The 18,715-nt window shown below is 33.4% G+C and overlaps 1 pseudogene; it reads right to left on the bottom strand.

The window, feature by feature from the left end:
- Positions 1-2,216: 2,216 nt before the first annotated feature.
- On the bottom strand, positions 2,217-18,313 carry LOC127202302 (39S ribosomal protein L45, mitochondrial-like; annotated as a pseudogene).
- Between the last annotated feature and the right edge of the window lie 402 nt (positions 18,314-18,715).

Raw genomic sequence — 18,715 nt, 5'->3', positions numbered from 1 at the left:
TTACTCTAGAAAATATTTTATGGAAAGTGTTGTCACAAACACCCGTAACCCTGGGATTTAAAGATTGCCACCTATTTGAGATCAACCTGAGTGACAGTGAATTTAGCTATAACCAGAACTATAAAGCTAGACCTTGTTCCCAAATAACAAACACATAAAAACAAAACAAGAACTGACTGCTTTGTGAAAGTTGTCAGAATATTGTGCCATTTGTAGTGGTATCTAGCTTAGGAACTGGATCAATGAATTGTTTGTTATGCTTAAACAATCTTGATTTAAGAATAGTATTTATCTCCTTTTGTTATTTTATTGCTCTAACTAGAACTTCAATTGCTGTACTGAAAAGATATGGAGAAAGTGGGCAGCCTTGTCTAGTCTCTGGTTTTAGTGGAATTTATCAGTCTCTACACTGAATTTCATGTTGGCTATCAGCTTGCTGTATATATTATCCTTTATTATGTTTAGGTATGTGTCTTATATCCTAGATCTCTCCAAGACCTTAAACATGAATGAGTGCTGGATTTTTCAGCATCTAAGGAGGCAATAATTTCTTTCAGTTTGTTTATATTGTGGAGTTCTTTGATGGATTTCTGTATATTTAACCATCACCCCTCATGCCTGGGATGAAGCCTATTGATCATGGTGAATTAGGTTTTTTATGTGTTATTGGTTTGAGACTATTTTGCCAAGCACTTTTTTGGTATTAATGTTTATTTTTTGTTTTTTCTTTTTTATTAATTTTTTTCAGTTTTTATACATACATTTATATTATTACATTTATATAAAATAAACTATATACAACAAGAAGAACCAAGAAACAATCAGGAATTATATTAATGTTACATTCATAGTATTTTGCCTACTGGCATTTGACAACCTTGGAGAAAACATCGTTCCTATCTCAGTGAGTCTACAATTCTGATTGTAAATCAATATATATCATATCTCATCTCTATCTACCTAAATTTCTACTTAAACCTAAAAACATCTTAACCCTTAAACAAATAAGCTTAATTATAAGAATAAACTATCTAGTCTTCAATTCCATATGAGACATTAGAAATAATAAAAATTAATTATCTGAATAAACAGAAAGTGCAGGTTAGCAGCTTCCAAAATGGAAAAAAAAAAAAAAAAAAAAAAAAAAAAAAAAAAAAAAAAAAAAAAAAGACAGAAGCAGTATGCTTCCTGAACAGTCACCTAAAACCTATAATGTTGGAGCATGATATTCAGATTTCTGGCCCAATATATCTGACAGATATATTTGTGAGGCAGGAAGTATTGAGGACTTGCTTACCCTGTCTTGGCAGACTTTGGCTGTCGACTGTGCCTGCATCCAAGGTTGCCCATTTTTAGCTCTAATTCTGTCTGAGGCTGAAACAAGGTCATTTTTCCCACTGGTTGATTTGCCACATTTAAGCCATCTTGAGAAGGAGGTTCTTTGATACTCATCATTTTATTTGCAGTAGGCTAGGTGTTTATTATTCAGAGACAAAATATGGTTGGACTCACGGATGTCTCTCTCTTCCATTATCTTTGTTTCTTAGGTTTGGAGACATGGGTTGAAAAGAAAGAAGGGGAAATATAGAAATATATAGGGATGATAGGACAAAAAGTAGATTATTGAATATACTCCTGAATTTGAGGCCTTAGTTATTGCTCACAAGGCTTTTGTTTAGTTTTGTTTTGTTTTTGTTTTTGTTTTTGTTTAGCCAACACATTGATAATGCATTATTTCAAATGTTGATCTCCACCCTCTAATTAAAAGAAGAAAATTTTCCCTCTGCTGTGAAAAGCCCAGAATCATGTGTTTATTCTCTCACATACTGCTTTTCATTTCCACTCAGAAGTTGATTATGACTATTAAAAGAAGATGATCTATGGCCGGGAGTCTCAGCTACCTGCCAGGGGCAGATATGGGTAAGAGGCAAGAGTATGTGTGCCCAAAGACACAGGCAGGGCAGGAGAGAGCAAGAGAAGCCTACAGGGATAGGTAATTTACTGCTCCATCCCAGAGATACCCCTCAGGAGTCCCTCTACTCCCATATAGGGAAACAGGGTTTCTCTGTGTAGTCTTAGCTGTCCTGGACTTGCTTTGTAGACTACGCTGGCCTTAACGTCACAAAGATCAACCTGTTTCTGCCTTCTGAGTGCTGGGATTACAGGTGGTACACCATCACTACCACCACCAGGCCACTCAAGAGTCATTTCAGTCTTTAGGCTAACTGAGGCTTATGGGCCTCTCCTGGCATCTCTTCATTCTCCTCCCATGCTTTGAGTTGAGTACCAGGAATCATCAAGGTCTTGAGAATGGGTTGCTTAAGGGGTTGCTTAAGGGGTGCCCATGGGGGCACAATCTCTTCATGCATTCTCCATTTACTAAGTATCTTCTCAACACCACATACTACAAGATATCTTTAGGCACATCTTCCAGCCCATACACCACCAGCCAAACCAATCACAGATGGCCAGTCTGTGGATTGTGAAGGCCCACAGTGACCTGGCCATACATGTTGCTTTGGTTCATCAAACTTGAAGAAAGGGAGCCATATAGCCTGCCTGTAAAGATTCAGCAAAGCTCCAGTGGACAGTCTTGTACTTCAGGCTCCAGAGGATGTCTGGAAAACAGTGTTCAATTACCCAGGTATGAAGCCAGTCACGGTCTGAGTTGTTTAGATAAAGGTGAGCTTCAATGAAAATATCCTTAGCTTTTTCAGGAAGGTCTTTTTATATTCAAAGTCAAATTCTTTTATCTTTGGAATTGCCAATTGTGATGCCACTTTCTTTCTTAATTGCTCTGTTGTCTGTGTTGGTCCTTCCTTTGAAAGAGATGATATTTAAGCATCGCTTTCCAGTGAAACACAGGGATCAAATATACCAGTTGTACATGTTAGATGTACAGGACGCTCCATCCACTCTTATAGAAAAATCAATCCTGATCTCTTTGCATATTCCAAAAATTCCTTAACTGTTTTGTACTTGGGTTCCAGTGTAGAGGGTCTGAAATGGCTTTTGGCTTATACTATAACTACAGCTGTGGACTGAATCACAGAATAGGCTGTAAAGACCACCATCTCAAAGCCTTGGATAAAAAAAAGCAATCCCTGAGGCATGGGGCCTGACATTTTGTTCACGCCAAGGCCGCTGGCATGCTAGCCAAGCTGCAGAGCACCTAGCCTGGCCACAACATTATTTTTAATTCATTAAATAATTGGTATAAAATTTTTTATATTGATGCAAAATGAGCTTAATTTTGAATCATTGGTTTGGAATTCAAATTTAAGAGTATTCTTCAACAGAGAAATATGGAATGGCCAAGAAACAGTTAAAGAAATGCTCACTGTCCTGAGTATCAAGGAAATCCCAATCAAAACAACTCTAAGATTTCATCTTAAACCTATCAGAATGGCAAAGATAAAAAACTCAAGTGATAACACACGCTGGAAAGGATGTGGAGAAAGAAAACACTCCTCCATTGCTCTTGGGAGTGAATATGCTTTTTTTTAAAACCCCAGGTGTGTGATAAGAGGCTGATTTATAGGAAGGGGTTTTGCACAAGCAAAGTTGTGATCTTTATCAGCTGAAGATAGCTTAATTCTGTGGAGTCTGGAGAGTATAAAATAGAGAGCTTCTGAGACAGCCTGTAGCAGCTGTTGCTCACCCAGCTGTTGCCCCTGATGCTTCTGATTCTAGTCCTACTCCTGAGTATGCTGTTGTATTTGCTATTGCTGGATTGCAGATCTTCTGGTTTGCTGGATTGCTGGATTGTTGGATGGCTAGATATTCTGAAGGTAAAATTTATATCTGCCTCCTGAAACTCAATATCTTTTATCATCAGTAACTAGCCTATGGATATCTACATCCCCTCCATTTTCCTCTAAATTTCTCTCTTACATAGTGTTGGGGGATTAGAAGGAATTACAGTGAAATAAAGGTTGGGAAGGAGGTAGATGCAGAAGAAACCAATAAATTGCTTTAAATTCTCCAACAGAGAAATGCTGTTATTTTATTATATTCCCAAAAATAAAACTAAAAAAGTATAACATAAAGAATAGGAGTTGAGGAAATAATTCAGTTGTTAAGAGCAAATAATATTAAAAAATAAACTAAAAGTGGGGACAGGAAAGATGATACACTTGTTCAGAACAAATATAGCCCTTTCAGAGGACCTGCGTTTGGTTCCCAGAACCCAAGCCAGGTGGCTTACAACTGCATGTAAATCTAGGTTTGAAGAAGTGACATTGTCTTCTGGACACCACTGTCACACATCTTTAGAGAGACACCCCTAAAGAAAGAAACATATATACATGCTCTTAATTCAAGAAAATCCTTAAAATGTCTAATTGATTTATTTTTATTATGATTTTACATGAGCAAGATAGAATAAAAAATCTGAGCGAATCATATTATATTCAATTAATTTAATGAGACAGAAAGAGAGAGTATGTGATATAAAAAGAGAAGAAAGACAGAGACAGAAAACAATATAAACTTTATGTCTTTCTAAAAAAGCAAAGGTGATGGTGAAACACCACTTTCTTGTGCAAGTACTAAAGAGTTGTGCCTGTGACCTTGTTTAGCTTCCAAAATCTTATGAATTGGGTCACTATTAGGTAGGTATGTAGTAAACTATAGAGAACCACCATTTCTCCTATAATCATATATCATCAGCATTCCTGTATAAGGACTATGTGCTGACTGATGGTGCCTCTGGAGCCTCTGGAATGTCCTACATTATCTACTTTTGTCTATGTTGTCACGACATAGCTGATTTATAATACAACAGTTCTGTATGAGCAAATCAGTTTTATTCTAAATTCATTTATTCTAAAGCTTTCTCACTATAGACTTAAAATATCACATTCACACACACACACACACACACACACACACACACACACACACACTTGCTTCCAAACTCTAATGGTGATTTATATTAATTTTTCATAAGTGAGGCTATATTGCATGTTTATTGAAAATTATTAAAATGACAAAGAAAGATGTGTGAGCTAGTAATTTAGCACATTACAGTATATTTGCAAAGATCATGTCATTGGACTTATATGAGAGTGGGGAATACAAGCTTCCACCACAAACTATCGTTCAAATAAATTGTCCTTGTCAAATCTGTCTGGAAAAAAATCTTGAAGAAAATAAATGGTGAGGCAACAAATGAGTTAGGTGACTACTTGAAGGTTTGATTTGCAAAATGGAATGCAGTTGGGGGCATGTTCAGAACAATGTATCTACAGCAGACTAGCTGCTGAGGGCAGCATCTTCAGCCCAAGGCCAACTAAATTATCCAGACAGATCCCAAGTCAACAATAAAGAATTTCAGAAACAGAGAGTGAACATTCACTGGGTCAAATGCCTGCTGGACAAGAATAAGAACCAGAGGTTTGATTCTCAGCACCAACATCAAAACCTGATACTACACTCATATGTGCTCATATGCAAAGTATGTGGATTCTGAGACAGAAGGTTATCTGTAACTTTTTGATCTGTTGTTCATGAAAGGGCAATCACTGAGTTCAATAGGAAAACCTGTCTTAAAAATCAGGTATATATGAAAAACTGTTATCAGGTTTTCAAGCATGTAATAATGGATGAGTTTACCTGAACATGAGCACACACACAACCAAACACACACATACAGACACATGCATATCTTTCATTTGAATAAATATAATGTGATTTCAATTTGGTAAATTTTATGTATGCATAAAATAAAAAGTGTGTGTGTGTGTGTGTCACAGAAAGAGAAAGACAGAGAGAGAGAGAGAGAGAGAGAGAGAGAGAGAGAGAGAGAGAGAGAGAGAGAGAGAGAGAGAGAGAGCGCGATGGTCCTCTTGTTTTTTATTTCTCTTCAAAGTCTGTAATGAGACGCCAATTCTGATCTCTTACCTTATTTTTTTATCACTTCACCCTGGCAGGACTCCATTAAGAGGCCACAGGGGAAGAGGATGTGCTTGCTCTTCATTGGACTTGATAAACTGGGCTGGGCAGGTGAGGGGCTTCCCTTTTCTAAATAATGCTAGAGGAGGAATGCAGGAAGGGAGAGGGAGGTTGGAACTGGGAGGAGAGGAAGAACAGGGATGCCAATACGATGTAAAGTTTATAAATAAATACACTAATAATAAAAAAACTTGCAAATATAAAGTTTTAAATACTTTTAAAATTGTGAATTAGTATATTCTTCCCTTTCTGTTGGAATCGCATAAAATCAAAATTATCTTGTAGTTTTTTCCAATGAGGCTGAAACATGAATCTCTGTGCATATGAATGTGAACCTAAAATAATCATGTTTTTTCTATGGACTAACAGAGAACCATTTGGCAAAATTAAGTAACACATTGGGCTTTCATATTTCATTATGACACATCTGGCTTTATTTCCCTGTCAATTAACCCAGTTTACCTATGAGACATTTTAATTACACCTTCAGTATATTTGTTCTTGTTCTACAATGTACTGTAATCAAATAACTTATATTCTAAGGTATTTCTATGTCACAATATGGCCGTTGGAGTGGAAACCCTGGGAATACATAATAATCTTAATTGCTGAGAAACTTCAAAAGACAGTTCTAAAATATAATAATAATTTTAATAATAATAATAATAACAGCAATAATAATAATGGTTTAAGTGAATTTTACAAATGGATACTGCATGAATATTTAACTTATTTCTTAAATCTAGTCCTTCATTACTAGGCCTTTTATATTTTTCATAGGAACCTGCTATGTATGTCATCTATGAGTAAAGGAGGAAGAGAATTCAAAATTAAAAGTGTTCCTTCACATCTTTAGACTGGTAACAAGTTTGATAGGAGTTTTAAGGTGGCAACAAAAGAAGTTAAACCTTCAAATATAGTTAGAACAGAATGCATCTGGCATGTATGTGGTTAATAAAGCTATCATATTTTCTTACATTAAGGAAGCACTCCGAGTAGTAAGATTTCAATGTTAAGGTTTCTGTTACATGGAACACACTTAGTATTCTGCATTTGTGCAATATTTCGAGAACATTTGTTTTGCTTTTTGTTATTTGCTTCTCAATAGCCACAATGTATATGGCCCATAGTTTTCTGGTTTATCTTTGCTAATGCCTAATTAACTTTTCTTGCATAAAACTACTTGAATCAATTATATGATACTAGTAGAGTATAGTTCTGTCACCCATGACAAGGTTCAATGTTTTATTAGAGCTCATGATGCATTAAATACCTACATAGGTAATATAGCGACCTCCAAAAACAATAAAGCAATTGTTAAAGATCAAAGTTTGCTCCAGGTAATTTTGGTCATCATTATTTGTTTATTTTTGAAAAATATGCCTTCATAAGTAGAAGACATAAAGCAAATTTGTGGTATGGAACTCTGGTCTATGTCACCACATTGTCAGAGTTCATCCTGCTAAACTGTCTCTCATTAAGTAAATCAACCATTTCAGGACATTACTGTAATTATATGTTTCATAATGTTAAATGTATTCAATCTGCTTTTCAATTAACTAGATGGAATTTAGTTTTCAAATAGTTAGCATGCATATGGTACCTGCTGCTGCATGAAATGTAAATGCTTCAGTTTTGCTTTACATGATTAACTTTTCAACCCATCTTAATCTGTATTTTTGATTTTAAACTTTTGGGATAGTCTCTGGCCCATGGTTTGAATGGAAAATAACTACAGTCTTCACTCGGAGATGATTTTGTTATGGCCTTAACACCAGGACTGATCCATCTGTTCTTAGTTTCTTGCACTTTACAATTCCCTCAGATGGTTGAAGGTGTTTGTATTCACATTTTGACTTCTGCAACAAGTTGCTTACCTCTCAGACACAGTAAGAAACACTGTCAGTTTTTTCAAGTATTTCTTCACAAAGAAGATTGAGAGCGAAAGTGGAGGATGTTACTGTGAATTTCTGAAACACTTGCTATGAGTGTGTTTTGAATTACAAAGAACAAAAATCACAGGACCAGCCAAATGTCTAACTTTAGGAACTCCTTGACAATATTGCAATGTTTTATTAGGTTAACGTTTTAAGACTTCTCAATATTCTTATGCTTTAATTTGATTTTTTAAAAATATTGTACACTAATGTGTATCTATTGTCAGAATATTCCATGCTAATATTAAGCAAAAGCAAGCCTAACTTCAATCATTATTGTACCTTAAGTGTAAACTTCCGTTGTTTAATTTGTTGAGCTGTATTTCACTGATGATCATTGTAATGAGCCCAAAATTTCTGCCCACTTTTACTTTCAAAAATTGTTATAAATATGATCATGTAATAATCAGAATAATGTTCTCTAGCACCATCTAGCTTACTTTTAGAGCAATTCACAGTAATACTGAGAAAAAGTATTAATGTCATTAAAAACCATAATGTATACTCTGTTGCTTTTTCATAGTATTAAAGATTTGTTTGTTTGTCTGTCTCTTTTACCATCAGTATATGTTCATATATCACATTTTGTGTTTAATTATCAGAATAATTTCACTCAATACAGGAGAAAAATACCACTTACATTACTCCACTTAATTACCTTTAATTTTTTTGTGCTTATGGTGTTTGCGTTTCATTTTTATTTTATTGCTAATACTTTACATTTGTAGTGAATCTGATATAAAAGTCAACAGATAATATCCCCAGTCTTATACCTAAGAACACTCACAAAGACATGTTTTCAGTGGAGGGAGAAGTCATCACAATGGGAAAAGTTTAACATAAAGCAATACAGAAACGCTTATTTGTCCTTCAAATTTCCCTGATTCAAAACTGATTCGTTGTACAATACTTAAAGTGTTTGCAAAACAAATAAGTAAAAAATAATCTTGAACTGGTTGTAGAATTTTTTTTATTTTATGAGATTGTAATGTAATTACATCATTTCCTCCACCTTTAATAATTTATAATCTTAAAATCAAAATAATTTTAGTCATAAAATTGAGAAGACTCTAAAATTCTTCTCATTAATGATCAACATATTTCTATTACAAAGTTTATGTCATTGACATTGACCTGAGAGAAATTACTATGTTATGCAGGGAATAAAGAATTTTAGTGTCTTGATCTACACATTGCTGACAATCATAGCTAATCTCAGTAAAGAACAGCATACCTTAAGGAGAACATCAAGGGCAGAAGATATGGACCAAAGAGACCTGCACAAACTCTTGCACCAACCAAATACAATGCATGCAGTAAACCTAGACTCCCAGATTCAGATGTAGCCAATTGATAGGTCATTCTCCACAGTTGTGTGAAGAGTGGAGACTGCCTCTGACATGAACTCTCATGCCCCAATTTGATCATCTCACCTTGGTGCGGAGGCCAAGCGGGCACACAGAAGAAGAGGGAGCAGGGTATATAGATGAGACTTCTTAAGCTGTGGTCATATGGTGGGGGAGGAGGTCCCTTTCTGTCAGCTTTCTAGTAGAGGGGAATAGAGTGGAAGAGGCAGGGAGAGTGGGAAGGGGAAAATACAAGTGAGGGGATAACAATGGGGATGTAATCTGAATAAATTATAATAAATTAAAAAAAGAACAACTTCACTTTGCCAAACATGTTGGAAAGGAAAATATTTATCTCAATTCCTAATTGTGGGAATATTAGGGGTTTCTGATATCGCCTAGCTGTTTTTCTTTTGTCTTGATTTACCTGTGAGTGTCTATGTGCCATTCTTTATTCTAGTTTATACTAACTGAATGACGCTGTTCAATCTCTCTCTGCTTATAGTGACAAAAACCTACCCACACAAAGAGGCCTAAGAAATATACTTTCTGCACCAGTGTCACATGTGGGTTAAGAATCTATTAATGACTATTGGCAAGATAGCAAAGCAAGTTAAGCCAGCTGCTCCCAAATATGACCATCTGATCTTGATCTCCAGACCCCCATGTTAGAAGGGAAAAGCTGAGTTCCTCATGTGGTCCTCTGAGCACTCAGGTACATGCCCACCTAAATAATAATAAATTTAATGAAATATTTTTAAGAACACATGATATATATTACCTGATAATTGAGCAATGGTGATTGAAAAGCCTGATAAAGTTTTTTGTTTTGTTTTGTTTTGTTTTTTGGTTTTTTATTTTATTTTATTTTATTTTTTTTTTTTTGCCTGATAAAGTTTTAATAACTGTTTTATTAATTGTTTAATAAATGTTCCCTACACAGGCACATACACTGGAAAAGGTGATCTATACATGATGACATTATATGGAGGGAATGAAACACTTTGGACAATAAGCAAGCTGGTCAGCATGGGTCACATTGAATGGGTCTCACATATGATGCACAACTATAGTTCTGATTCAGTTCCCTGTTTTCTGAGACAAGACATGAGACAAAAAGTAGTAGATGCTAAGGAATTAAGAACCTTCAGAAGGAAAAAAAATTAATCTTTGCAGTGAAGAAAGAAAAGTTGCCTCAAGGGCAAGACCTCATCAATTGAAATATCAAAGGTAGAAAAACACAAATTTATTTGCAGTACTCTTCTTTGAAAGGAGAGTTCCTCTAAACAGAATGCCTAAAACACTATCATGCTGTAAGAGACCACCTAGGAAATGTTTTTCAATGTTCAGCCAGACAAACACTCAAAAGCTAAAGGACAGCATGGACGTATCCTGAGCTGGCTTTGGAACTTGGTGTTATTTGGGCCACTTTGATTTTTTTTTAATGCATGCAGAATTTAAGAGTTGTGAATTGGACACTTTAACAAAGGTTCCCAGAATAAAACAAAACAAAACAAAACAACACAGAACAAGATAAAACAAATACCAAAATACATATGGAGCTGAGGTAACATGCAGCAGGGTGGAACTGCCTAAACAGAGTCTTGATTTGTAAATGTTTGAAACAATAAAGACGAAGTTCAAGTAGTAATGGAGACCACAAGCTATTGGAAATGTGTTGAAGGTAGAACATCTGTCTGCACAGCAAAGCTGTAGTCATTAGAACCACGTCAAGAGAAATGTAACCTTTGTGACAAGAGGCAGAATGCAGGAGTTTAGGTTCAGAATAAACCAATTCCACTTGGACTCATATGATGCCACCATGAGTCCAGGACATTGAATATAGAATTAAACATGTTAATGTTTTTCTTGTTGCTGCTATTTGAACTTTGCTTGTTATTCATCAATTATTCTCTATGGAAAAATAAGAATCATCGCTCCATGTCATTATGTACTGGAAATGTGTCCTTTGGTTTGATGTTGAACTCAATCTATTCCATGACAGACATACATCTCTATGGTCCAGAGGCTACCATAATTGTTTGATGTGTAAGTTATCAAGATAAATAATTAATTAATACTTAAAACTTTTTGTATTAAATAATCACACTTGTAAAATTTTCTTTTCCTGACATGAAGAAATGTCCATACACATTAGACAAGGCACTATTTCATCTTGTGGTGTAGGTTCAGCATAACATGAAAATAAAGACTACATAATGTACTTCAGACAACATACAGCAAGCATATGCAGACAAACGTGTTTTGCATGCATGCATTCTTCTTTCCTTCTTTGTTTCCTTCCTTCCTTCCTTCTTCTCTTTGATTTCAGATCCCTTTCTTTCATCTTTCTTTCATTTGTTATGTCTTCATCTCGGGGAAAGGCAGCACCAGCTGTTCTTGATGTGGTAATAAATTCAGATAAAGGCATTGTCTGAATTCACAATGAATTCAGACAATTCATTCATTCACAATGAATGAATTAATATACTGCTAATTCCTCATTAGATACATTTTAGAGGGTTTGGCTAGAAAACTGAGGAGGAAAGGGCAACACTAAGGTTTTAAATTTGATAATTGGGTGATACTATTTTCTTAAAGAATTGGATTAAGTTTACATTAAAAAAATCTGAGAGATAAAAGAAGGTATAATCAATTGTCAAAAGAATGAAGAATTTTATTTTAGCTTTTTCGGTTGTAAGATCTTTATCTTTTAAAGACATGGAGTAAATATTTACTAATATGAGCCTAATAGGTAGTTTTGGAATATTCTAGCTAGTAATGTAATGTACTTATTAAAAATTTCTGATCTTGTCACGGTTCTTCTTACTATAGGTAGTTTATTATATATATGTGTAGTAATATGAATGTATATGTAAAAAATAAAAAATTAAAAACTAGAAAAAGATTATTGAGACCAAAATATTTAAACAATTATATTATTTAAAATGAGAATGAAAAAGTTCTAACTTTCTACATTTAATAACATGTCGATTACATGAAATTTAAAGTAAAAGAGGAACAATTCTAACCAGAATTATCATAATAATGTTAGTAGATTTTATAAACTTGGGAGAACAAAAAGTATAAAGGTGATAACAGTTACCATATTGTATTGTGGTTAGATTATCGCTTTTTTGTCTTGTTTAGCTATGAAGTTAAACGCATTCCTATCCCAGTCATCCTCCTAAAATACTTTTCTTACTATTCCATTTACTTAGCTGTACCTCAGAGGAAATAACCTAATGCATATATAAATAGAAGTCTCTGTGTGAGTACAAAGGAAAATGTATTTCTAGGAACAGTGTTCTGAAAAAAGAATAAATAGAGACCAAAATATCCAATTTACAGGCCCCTCTAAACATTTAACATTTTCTACAATAGCTTGTTTCATAGGGCAAAGCTCCTCTCAGCATTTAACTTAATTGACAATACTGTGCTGAGAGGCAGGTTTCCACTTCTCACAGTGTCCTGCTAGCATCTGTCCCCTCCTTCCCAGATCCTTTCCTGTAAGATTAAGAAGCCTTCTTTCTGGAGCTAAGACTGTTTTTTACCCAATGTTCTGCCAACACAAAAACAGCTCCAGACTCTTATTTCATATTTATACCGAATGCCAAATTTTGTTCCCTTAATTGTCTCAGCTGGGGAGCCAAGAGTGCATAAAACAGCTGGTGGTGAGTTAGTATGTAGCAAATAGGTAAGGTTGACTCCACTACTGCAAAATGCAAGTGAATCTTTTCAGTCAGGGATTCTTCCCTCTGGAGGAAAGCAGCACAATTGTTACTGTTAAAACTCATTTGCTACACACAACCACCTTCCAGATGGTAGCCTCTGACACCAGAAACGCCTGAGGCAGAGCTGTGGCTGTAAAGTTGTATATGTGATAGGGTAAAGTGTATATATATATACATATATATATATATATATATATGAAAAAGCAAGCTTTAAGTAAATACTTTGAAAATGTTTTTCATACTCTATACAACATTGACAACATTGTGCAGTTTAGGACAAAAACTGGATTGTTTGCTTGTCTATTCAAATTACTGATAAGGATTAACGTTGTCTTCTCAGTTTTTCTATAACAGTAGAATATTTTTAAAGACAAAATGTCATGAAATTTGCACATTATTTTTCCAAATACAATCTTTTGTTCAGGGAAAGGTTATATTTGTAAATATATGAATGTCAAAAGTGGATGGTTGATAATACCTTTTTCAATTTTTTTCTAGGTTGTCTCCAACTATCTAATTGAAAATCAAAATAAGCTCAGGATTATGCAATTAATTTTGTAAGCCTGTTATGAACAATGAGAAATGGATAGTATTTTCAGTATATATTTTTGAGAAAACAAGGTATCAATATGTAAAAAAGTAAAAATGAAGCTTTACTTTACAGCAGATAGAAGATTAATGTAAAAATGGGTTAAAGATACCAATTTAACATCTGACACTGTGAGGTCTAAGGTAAAAGCTCTGTGACGTGGGTCCTTTTGATGAATTTTTCTTAGTATTATGTTTAAAACTCAGATAATAAAAACACACACTAATAATTGAGGCTATGACAAAGTTAGTCATCTGACACTGAAGGAAGGTATAAAAAGGTGTAAATGTCACTTACATACAAAGAGAAAATATATTAAATTACATATCTGTAAAGGATAAGGTCCAAAATGTATAAGGAATTGAATTCAATAGCCAAATAAAACAAAATGATGAAAGAAAAGCAAACCACCTAGGAAAGCAAATAATTAAAAATGAGATAACTAGATGTCATTCCAAGAAAAAAAAAAAAAAACAAGGAAGTGGCAATGAAAGTGTGTTCAACATCAAAAGTGATGAGGAAATCAGAAGAAACTTCACTAAGAAACATCTTCAACTCTAGAGAGAATCATTCTCCTTAGAGAAACAAAGGACAATAGATGTTATGGTGGTAGAAAAGCGAGACTATTACACACAGCTTTCAGCAAACAAAATGATACAATTTTGATTTAAAACACTATGCAGATACATCAAAAGATTAAACAAAAAGATAACAGTAAGCAATAATCAATATAATCAATAATAGAAATATCAGGTACGAAACAAAAGAAATTACCTCAGCCACTTGGTTGACTTGAATATATAATATTTCAACATGTTATATGGTTAAACATAGTCGAGCAATTTAAGTAGCCTTCTGGGGATAAATGTAAGCATAAATTTAATCAGTATATGTGAGTGTGCAGGTGCACATTTTAATTGGATGTTATTCAGCATTTTCAAAGAGATGGTATTATTCTTTACAATACTATGGATAAACGTGGAGAACATTGTGCTATGTTAATTAAATCATGCACATAATAAAAAATTGCATAAGTTACTTTTATACAAAAATTTAAAAGTAAAATTGAACACAGCTAAGAAGGATAGAACTTTACTTACCAGCAGAGGAAAATGAAGAAAATGAGCCTAAGTTTCCAAAGGGAGCATTACAAGAATTTTGTATTAGAAGAAGATTACAACTAAAGAAATATGTTGCAAGTTTTTATAGTCAGTTGTATTGAGCCGTATATTAAAGTTTTGAAAAAAAAAAAGGCTTTTTAAGTATTCTTAATACAATTAAAATGAGATAATGAGATGATAAAGGTAATGGGTAGATGGCAAGTCATTTTCATGTTTGACTGAAGTAATTACTTCATTAGTGTATGAAAACATCAGTGTGTACACCTTAAATATATACTGTAACATTATGTAAGACCCTGGTGCCCATTTTATTTTTATTTTGGTATACAAGTTGGATACAGAGTTGAATAAGTATGTGGGACATATTACGTGTATTTTAGGATGATGAAAACTCTAATAATGCCTTTTCACTGAAAATTTCCTTCTTCATTTGGATACCTCATAATCTTATGAATAAAAGATGAATTCCAAAGGAAGCAAATTTCAGATAATTTTGATAAATTTCATGTAAAACATCTTATAGGTATTTTGATTTTTAAGAGAATTTTATGATCTAGTAGATAATTTTTCAAAACAATGTAAAAAGTCTTTGATGATTGAAAATAATGAGAGTGGGAAAATTTAATTGTTAAAATGAAATGTGCTCTTAAAGAATGATTAAAAATAATAAAATAAAATAAGCTTGAATTTTCTGTCAGACTACCAAATTCTTCATATCAGGGGTTTAATATTTTTACAAGTTAAAAAAATTTAAAAAGTATTCCTTTGTGATTATCTATCTATCTATCTATCTATCTATATATATAATATCAGTTACTTATTCCTTTAGTGAATTGATAATTTATTTCATGTCAAAGATTACTAACCTCACAAAGATAGGTTGTTAGGTCATAAACAAAGTAAAAATGAAGGATTTATAACTTTCTGATCTGTAATACATAAATGAGTAAATAAGATGACTGAAAAAGTTTCTCAAAAATTAAAAGAAATGCTCTTATTGCTGATATGTAGGCAATGTAAACAATGCGGACTGCTTTGTGGACTGCTTCCACTGAGGTCTCACTAAGAATCTCACACTCAGGAAAAACAAATATTTTGTCGATATAGAATAAGATGAACAGAAAAATAACTCCAGCCAAGTTTCCTTAACTCTCAGTGGTAAATTCATTTGCTCTTGAAATTCATGAACAGTGTACAACTATCTATTTGCTTTTATTTGAGATGCCTCTGAGGAAAGTACTGCTAGGCTGTCATTCTAGAAATTAGATTTCCGACGTTTGCATGCCAGTGTGGGATGCTAAGGATTTATTTTAAAGGGAATCCCTCTGAGATGTAGAAGAAATATCCAATATATACAAACAAAAGTATTCTTCAAATCAAATACCAAGATGTTATAGTTTATGATCCTATATACTAATGAAATCATTTATATTTTCCCAATATATATTTATTATATAAGCGAAGATATCTATATTGCCCATATCCCATCAACCAATCTTATATTCTCCACAATTGCAAAAGAAGTTAGTTTAAAAATATGTTTATATGTTGAAATAGGATTGGTCTAAATGCAACACAAAAATCTAACTTCTATGTATTTTTAGAGGAAATGAGATCTTGGAACTAAAGTTTTACTAGAATACAAAATATATTCAAATATATTCAAATAATGAATAATGTAAGAAAATTTTGTCAAATATAAAATAAATTGTATGCCTGTATATGATATAAACTATTTAACCCATAAGGCAATTTGAGTATACTAATGTAACTATTCCATGTATACAATTTGACATTCATTAAAATTTGTAAAGTCCTAATATCAAAGCATACTATTACAGAAATTGTAATTTGAAACCTTATGTTTCAAAACAGTTAAACTCTGCCTAAAATAAAAAGTAAATACAAATTTGTACTTCAGATTTTGCCTTGCACATAAGTCAGCATCTTCCATTTTGTCTATTATTGTAAATGTACTAAGATTTGAATCTTAATGATTATTGTAAATATGATGTGATCTAGAATAATATAGAGTACAGAATTATGGGCACACCTCAGTGAGGACCTGTCCACGTTACATTAGACTCTGACATGCGTGTAGGAATTTTCTTTTTTAAGGTAACTGAACTGGGAAGATTCATGCTAAATATAAGTGATAAATTCCATGTGTCTCAAATGTAGAGAAGAAAACAGAAATATTTTTCTCTTTTTCCTGATTGCATTTGCCACTGCACTACCGCTCTTGTGTGCTCCACTACTTCTCCTTCAGCTGTCCTTTACTCATGCCAGAATCTTTCCTTTGCAGTCTTTCAACATGGCCTGAAGATGATCAGCTATCCAGGAACTCACTGACACTTCAGCACTAGGTTAGGATTATCAAAGGTCCAACCCAGTGGACTGATGAGGCCTAACATTTCTGCCTTTTCAACACAAAGACAAACTTTTTTTTAGGACTACCAAGACTGAAAGGTGCATAGCAATCCTATAAATCTCCTCTTAGTATATATTTATTATGTAGGTTTTGTTCTTATAGAAAACACCAATTGATATGTCCACTAAGTAAACATTCAAAGTAATGAAGCAATGACTAGATTGACCTTAGGAAAATCCAATAACAGAAAAACACTTGTATAACTAAGACTGTTTGATGTTAATTTAGATCTATTTAAGTATTTATGCTGATGCTAAAAATTACATTAGTTGCTTATTTTGTGTATATTTTATGAATCATTTTAGTAATCTTTTATTACTTGATTGATTTAACATTCAGATGTCTTCATATAATGCACGAGTGAAAGCCAAATGAAAGCACAAATAAATAACTACTTGTAGATGACCCAGAAAGGAAAAGCATAAACATCCCCATTTCAAATACAAAATTTCATGAGATGTACATTCCATGTAATTTATAATGAACATGTGAGTTCATCAAATTTATAGCATTACAATAAGCACAACAATGGATCATTCAGGCAAGTTCACTAAATATTCTCTGGATCTGATTATTTTTATAAGATGGAAATCTCACAGACGCATCTTTCACATTCATTTTACGTAAAGGACAATTTAACATTAAATAACTTTTAAAAATCAATTTTATATATTGAACTACTGTAGGTAAATAGTCCTTTAAATAACTGCTAGAAGCATAAAAATAGAAAGAACTACTATGCAAGGTAGCACAAATATAGTATTCTAGTATCTGAGATTTTGAAGAAAAAGGACAAGAACCTCAGGGTCCACCTGGGATGCACTGTAAGATCTTGTCTCAAACAGAATAGGGAAAACATAATATATCAAACAAAACTATTCAAAAATAAGTACCTTATAAATCAAAAACCTTAAGCCAACAAATAATGTTATCTTGGAAAAACTAATATGTGTGCCTAAAAAATAGGATAGCATCTTACCGTGAAACCTAGAGAGCCTCATTGTGGGGAGATGGGCAGTAGTGGGAGAGCTATGACCATTGCTGTGCTAGAAGGAACAACATGTATCTGGAGGAATGAGATCTGACCTACAGCATAAAAGTCTTCTTTAACTTATTGGTTTTTTTTTTTTAGATTATAATATAATTACATAATTTACCTCTCTATTTTCTTACCTCCAAATCAACCACGTACCACCTCATGTTCTCTTTCAAATTCGTGACACTGGATCCTTATACTTCTATCTACATACTTATATTCCTAAATACAGGTACACAACTTGCTCAGTCTGTTGTTACAGATATATGTGTTTTCAGGGAACACCATTTGCAGTGGGATAAATTAAGGACAGGATAGAGATATAAATACGTAAGTATCAGAAAAGAGTTTAAAATACCAGTGTGTTTGTAAAAATCATAAGGAATCATGGTACTAACTCTCTACCTAAATGGAATATATGTTTGTATATGTATAAATATACATATATAGTTTAATGGGAATTTTCTTATCTGGAATGGCAATGCTGCCTCCAAATCTATATTGAGTTGCTGGTTAAGATTGTCCAAGAGACTCCAAGCATCACAGACTGTTATTATTGACTTCAA

This window comes from Acomys russatus, chromosome 18 (genome assembly GCF_903995435.1).
Source record: "Acomys russatus chromosome 18, mAcoRus1.1, whole genome shotgun sequence".
Classification (NCBI taxonomy): Eukaryota; Metazoa; Chordata; class Mammalia; order Rodentia; family Muridae; genus Acomys; species Acomys russatus.
Note: the sequence above shows the minus strand (reverse complement) of the source record. Positions and strands in the feature narration are given on the sequence as shown.